The sequence below is a fragment of the Amia ocellicauda genome, chromosome 6 (genome assembly GCF_036373705.1).
Source record: "Amia ocellicauda isolate fAmiCal2 chromosome 6, fAmiCal2.hap1, whole genome shotgun sequence".
Lineage (NCBI taxonomy): Eukaryota > Metazoa > Chordata > Actinopteri > Amiiformes > Amiidae > Amia > Amia ocellicauda.
In genome coordinates this window covers 42,600,171-42,607,402 of record NC_089855.1, presented here as the reverse complement: position 1 = coordinate 42,607,402, position 7,232 = coordinate 42,600,171, and the positions used below count along the sequence as shown (strand labels likewise).

At 39.2% G+C, this 7,232-nt stretch overlaps 1 non-coding gene across 1 annotated transcript; it reads right to left on the bottom strand.

Annotated features, from left to right (window-relative positions):
* Positions 1–4,716: 4,716 nt before the first annotated feature.
* LOC136751984 (U5 spliceosomal RNA) lies at positions 4,717–4,831 on the bottom strand. Its single transcript, XR_010817166.1, has one exon. It is a non-coding gene; the product is annotated as a U5 spliceosomal RNA (small nuclear RNA).
* Positions 4,832–7,232: the final 2,401 nt, after the last annotated feature.

Sequence of the window (7,232 nt, the reverse complement as noted above, 5' to 3'; positions counted from 1 at the left end):
TGGTCAAGGAAGTGATTTGTCTTTGAGTTGTTGATCTAGAGATGAATGTTAATTAGTTTTGCCCTTTTGTATAATTAGTGTAGTGCTACATTTAGTCTTTGTTTTTGAATAAATTTGACAATTTATATCTTTGGAATTGGAGTCTGCGTCCAATTATTACAGAAATTGAGTTCTACAAGATTCCAGGATTCGTGATAAGGTGATACTATAAATTCACTTCTTGAATTGAAATTTATAAGTGTACCTTACGCTACAATAAACAGAACTATTATTTTGAAAGTGTGCAATTTGTAGCCGAAACCGAAGCACACCGGAGCCCCGGAGCGCGGACGGAACAGAGTCGGATTAGCTATCAAAGATAATAACTAATAACACAAATAGACACAGACAATAATAACAACGGTGGTGACAGCACAGCCGTGAAGCCAAATAACCGAGCAATAATAATTGTTAATAAACAATTGTAAGAGAATTTGGGATTGCTTGGTTTTTCAGTCAATCTAAATAAATAGTTGAACTGAAAACTTATAGGTCCTTTTTTTTTTAAGATTCTTTTTAGAGGGAAGATGTGGTCAAGTCACAGATGTGCAATAATCATTTATTTTGACAAAAATAGGAAACTAATATCATTCAATTATATTACTGAAAATAAGTAATATTAAGCTTCTGCTGGATTACAGTAAGAAACAGATAATACCCATTTTCTTCTTTCTCCTCACAGTACAGCTTATAGGCCAGTCTGGTCAGGCAGACCTCTTCTTCCTCCAGCTCTCTCTTGTGTCTCATTGCAGGATGAAGAATTCTCTTTGTTTTCCCTTTTATAAGGTTTCCTTCCAACCAATAGCATTTTGCCACCACCATGACTTGGGTGCCTTATGATAATGTAATTATGAAGTGGGGGTCCTTTCGAATTTGGCTAGGAACCGATAAGAGGACAGGTCCCTTTTGGTCTTCTGGACATACAGACAAGGTTACCAGGGGCTACCAGAGGCTACCAGTGGCTACAAAGGAACTGTCCATTGCTTATATTTAAATAAATTCTGTTATCCAATCAAAAAACATAACAGCCATTACTGTTATCCGTCAGTCTGGTGTACTGTACGCTCCTATACTGTACTATCAAGAGTATGCGCTGCACACATTCATATCGGTTTCCTCTTTAAGTAAAGATGACATTTAAAAACCTTTACATTAAATCTTCTATTTAACATTTACCAAATTTTATAATTGATAATTATATATATACAGCATGTAATTACATAATTATTTAAAAAGCTATAATTCTTCTAAATAGTTATTTCTGTTCTAATTATTGTAAATAAGCAATTATTTTTAAAAGAGAAGAGTCTGGAATAAGAAATTATGCAGGTTTTCCATTATGTAGAGAGGAAAAAAAAAACACAGAAACTGCATGCAACTTCCATAACGCACCATTTTGGGCAACACAAATGTTCACATGTAAATTAGACTGAGTTGACTATCTAATTTACATAGAGGACTTTTAGCACCCCCTGGATGTGCCCTGGATGTGCATCCCACAAATCTCCATCAACTGCAAGATGCTATCCTATCAATATGGTCCAACATTTCTAAAGAATGCTTTCAGCACCTTGTTGAATCAATGCCACGTAGAATTAAGGCAGTTCTGGAGGCGAAAGGGGGTCAAACACAGTATTAGTATGGTGTTCCTAATAATCCTTTAGGTGAGTGTAGATTGGACAGATATGTTGTTTGTTAATGAAATGGTCATTATCTGGTCCGGTGTCACGCTGAATCCAGTGCCCCTACGAGTCATGTGTCCCGGGTTGGTTTGTGCATGAATAAATTCATTTTCTTAGCACAGGGCGAGTTACACAAAACATACATATTCTACAGTAAGAGAAGATCAAATACACAGTAAGATCTGTTACAGTGATGCGCTTTGCGAGCTATCACACGCCAGCAGTTCCGACAATGTATTATTATTATTATTATTATTATTATTATTATTATTATTATGTATTTGTTAGCAGACGCTCTTATCCAGGGTGACTTTCAAAACATAAGAGCATTGCTGTGTGTCTGGCAACAAGGACAATGCAACAGGGATTTTAGAACTTCATCACAGACTTCATCAATAAGCACAATATCCCATCAAAGCATAAACATCACCTGAGATGGTCCAACAGTTTATTGATCTGCCCACAATTGTGCCGCAAAAACCAACAAAACAGTCGCATCCATAATCAATAGGCTAGCCAATTGTTTTTTAAATAAGAATAAAAGTAAAGATACGACACAAAATGAATGAAAATGTGAACTGTGTGCATGGTGACGAATGCATGTAAACTAATCCTGTATTTTAGTCAATACAGTGAAAGTGTCTGAAATAGCAAATCGGTGTAAATCCCTTAATGCATCAATACAAATAAATACAAATAAAAGGCTGATCTTTGCATATTCGTATACTTGTATGTTCGTTTCTGGTTTTCTACATGTGATTTCATGTTTTTTGTTTGGTTTTTACAAATGTATCTGTGCTGTGTGTAGACGTGGAATGAGTTTGATTGTGATGTTAAATAGGGTTTAGAAACACAGTCGCCTCGGGGCTGATTATTATTGCTGTGTTTCTTCACTTCTACTCAAATTCAAAATTGAGGAAGCAGTGGTTAGTTCTGAATCAAACATATTGACCCCCTCACTCAATCTGTAAGTCCTGCAGCAAACATTGGAATATGCATAGATATTTGCACACATTTCTCTCTCTCTCTCATTCTCTCTCTCTCTCTCAATTCAGTGCATTTGTATTGTGAAAGCAATTGGACATGCAAACATACATACATACATACATATATATGGAAAATAAACAATACAATTATAAATCACAATAAGATGTAATAAAGTACAGAAAAACAAAATGTAATAAAATGTGATCTTTAATACACACAAATATGTATGGCTTGTCGGAAGCGTCGTGGACTTGGGTTCCTCTTATAACGCTTTTGCCTTTTGTTAAAGCTTTCCATGGAGGGGAACGTGGATGAGTTTGTACCATTCTTGGGAGGCTCTGCCTTGTTGGGGCGGAGCTGTGATCCAGGTGAACAGCAGATCGGGCATAGGTGGGCATGTGGGTGGAGGAGGAGGAAGGCCGGTCAAGCAGATAAGCTTGCTAAGGTACGCAGCAGCAGCAAACAGCCCCCCCATCCAGCCAGCCAGGCAGTCTGGCTGGCAGTGACTGAGTGGTTGACAGACGGCAAGCAACGGAATGCACGTGCTCTGTGATGTCATAGCAGTCAGCTCAGAGAGAGGTTCGTGATGTCATCGCTGAGCTGGCTAGCTCTGTGTGTCTTGCTGGCTGTGTGTGTTGAACCGTCTTATAAATAAGTGGAGAAGTCGCGGAGATAAAGCAAACAGTACTTTAATCGAGCCGCTCGGAAGCCCCACGTCAGGAATAATTCCTTCAGTGAGACTTAATATTTACAGACATGAGTACAACTTTATAGGAAAAATGACATAACATCTTATGGCCATTCATCCAATCAGAAGATACAGGTCTGGCTCCATTTACGATCTGTCCTCCCGTGAAGAGGTGATGGATCCAAAGCAGATGTCCGTCTTTGATGTGCACTAGGAAGATGCGATCCCACGGTCATCATTTACCTATTGTCAATCGCTCTTTAACAAAAACAATTCCTCCCTATCTGGAGAAATGATTAAGTCATAAACAAATTCACAGCAGACATCTGTAGGCTATTTCGGCACTGTGTAATCTTACATTACTGACAGGAGTTTCTAACAAACCGACCTTGTTGACCCTTTACTTATCCTGCTGAATCTAATCTGCTCAGTCTGTAAACAAAACTACTTCTAATGCTAGTATTAATATAAAATATTATATAATTATCACAAAACACATTCTTCAACGTCCTATACAGAGTCTTCAAAAGCTATCAGACTTTAGCAGCTGGTGTTTGAACACACATACGAGTATACAGCATTTTCTGCAACTTCGCAAGACCTAATTTTAAACGTTGTTGATAAATTAGATAATTAGTGAGGACCCTCTATTTGCATTTCTTCCTCTATAATTGCTAAAATAAAGTTTTACTGACATTTTATTGACCCTACCACTGCATAGGACACATCTGTAACATGAACGCTACTGAATGGCACATACATTGAAAACTACGGAGAATTGAGACAAATCCAATTTACACTTCATAAATAATCTTAAAACGTTTCCAACCAAGGCAAAACCCACTTGAAATATGTTCATTCACATTTTTGGTAAACAAAAAGAGAGATTGTTACATATGTTCCCTATGATGCATCTACAGAGCGAGAGACAGAGAGAGACAGAAAGAAAGAAAGACAGACAGACAGACAGACAGACGGACACTAACACAGCCACCCACCCATCCACTCACACACACTCTATCTCTCTCTCTCTCTCACACACACACAGCCAGCAAGACACACAGAGCCAGCCAGCTCAGCGATGACATCACGAACCTCTCTCTGAGGTGACTGCTATGACATCACAGAGCATGTGCATTCCGTTGCTTGCCATCTGTCAACCACTCAGTCACTGCCAGCCAGACTGCCTGGCTGGCTGGATGGGGGGGCTGTTTGCTGCTGCTGCGTACCTTAGCAAGCTTATTTGCTTGACCGGCCTTCCTCCTCCTCCACCCACATGCCCACCTATGCCCGATCTGCTGTTCACCTGGATCACAGCTCCGCCCCAACAAGGCAGAGCCTCCCAAGAATGGTACAAACTCATCCACGTTCCCCTCCATGGAAAGCTTTAGCAAAAGGCAAAAGCATTATAAGTAATGAAGAGGAACCCGAGTCCAAGACGCTTCCGACCAGCCATACATATTTGTGTGTATTAAAGATCATATTTTATTACATTTTGTTTCTCTTTACTTTATTACATCTAATTGTGATTTATTTTATTTAATTGTTTATTTTCCATATGTATGTACGTATGTATGTTTGCATGTCCAATTGCTTTGACAATACAAATGCACTAAATTGAGAGACAGAGAGAGAGAGAGAGAAGTGCTAGGGCACATCTGTAACATAAACTAGGGAACATTCGTCACATGCTTAAGGAACATTCATAACATACAGGGAACATTAGTAAAATGAATTAGGGAACCTTTGTGACATACTAAAAGGACATACTGGTAAGATGTTGGGCACATTTGAAACAACAAAAATGGCATTTTAGTTTTTTGACACAATTCCGAAAACCCATTTTCTTTAAAATATGTTATCAATTTGCATTAATAGATCATCCAAACTACAATCATACTAATCATGAAAATGTTCATATTATTATATTCTAAGGGTTCTAGTCTATTGTGTATTATAATTATTATCAGGCCCTTCTCTTATGTTTTACAGTTGTTATTATTATTCCGTACAATACAGGGATTAAATTAAGCATTTTAACCACAAAGTATTGGCTACAGTTATGATGCCTACTTCAGTGTTCATATGCATACAGTTTCTGAGGTCTGGACGACTGCACAGTAGTCCCTGGAGTTGTAGTCCAGACCACTGCAAAATTCGTGCTGAAGTGATCTGGATCACCACGCAATGGCCCAAGGACCACTGCAAACTTGGATTTCAATGTTTTTGTGTAATCCATGTTGCAATAGCAACTACCATGTTCCTTTGTGGTGAGCTGGTTAATTCTGATCTGGGAAAACCACAATCCTGCAGGTTTAATATGTCTCTCTACACATCAGTCCCTGAGTACCTTCAACTAATGGTCATTTTGACCAATTAAGCCGAGTCGATTAAGTTGTCAAGGACTACCCAGTAAAGACGTGAACTCACGACTAGGTCACACTGTGAGCTCTCCAGAGCAGACATTACACTGAGCTCAGTGTGAGCTCACTTAGCGCTTTTCCACCGACATGGTGCCGGTGCTGGAGGCCGAGTTGCAGTTACAAATACAATGCCGAGCACAGCAGTGCAGCGCCACTACTCCTCTCTATCCAGAACACAAAGACGAGCATCACTCTAACCTGTCCGGCTTTACAACATGCAACTGAAATAATATGTTCTTAGGGGAACAACATAACACATAGCGATTTCTCCCTGCTATAAAGTAAAATAATGTATACGGTGTTTCTAATTTCTTTTAAGATACCTTTTCATAGAAATTTATATTTTTCAATAATAAACTAATGTTACAGTCTTCCCCCACTTTATTTGAAACATCCTCGTTTCTTAATTAAATAAATCATACAGTATTTCTAATGTTACATTTATATATATATATATATACTTAGATCTTCCAAGGGATAAACTGATGTTGCAGTAATTAAATCACAATAGATGTATGTCAGTACAATAGGAACTTTTTTTTTTTTTTTTTTTAAGAATTGCAAATTAGGAGCCATTACTGTATTGAACTGTAATGTAACATGAAAACAGGTATAAACCAAGAAAGAACTAAATCTTTAAACTTGTCAGGTTTTATAACTTTACGACCACTAGGTACATCCAGCAGGGAATGCCACAGGAGTCTGGGGTCGCTGAGGTAAGAGACACAGTCTCTGGGTGCACTGTGACTTGGGCATCCCGAAGGCTGGAAGAATGGGTGACACCTGGGCATGGCTCAAGTGCTAGAGCAGGCTGTGGAACAACACCTGGAACAGGTAGCATATCCCTCTGGACAGGAGCTGTAGAAGAAAGAAGAGAGAGAGACGGCATCGAGTGATGACTGGAGCTCGCTGGAACTGGAAGTGGGTAAGGGACGTCTCCAGACAAAGCCGTCAGTGTTGATGGCGGACTGACAGGTGCATCATCAGGATCTCTAAACAGCTGTGGAGGCGCTTCTGGATGAGCAGTGTGGTCAGTGTGGATGGTCTCAGGTATACCATGTTGACAGATGAAGTCTTCAAACAAGCATTGAGCTACACTTGTTGCACGCTGATCTTTAAAAGGAAAGAGATTCACATAGCATGTAAAATAATCCATTACAACAAGAACATACCTGTTGCCTTGAGAAGTGACTGGTAGCTCGGTGAGGTCAGCAGCAATTTTCTGGAATGGACGATCCACCACAATAGGTTGTAAAGGAGCTCTAGCTTTTGGTGTTGGAGCACTGCGAGTCTGACATGTAAAAACACTCTGTACAGAACTTGTAAATGTCACGTGACATGTAAGGCCAATAGCAGATTTTTCTGGCTCTCTGCAAAGTTCGTGCAGTCCCTAAATGTCCACTGAAGACATTT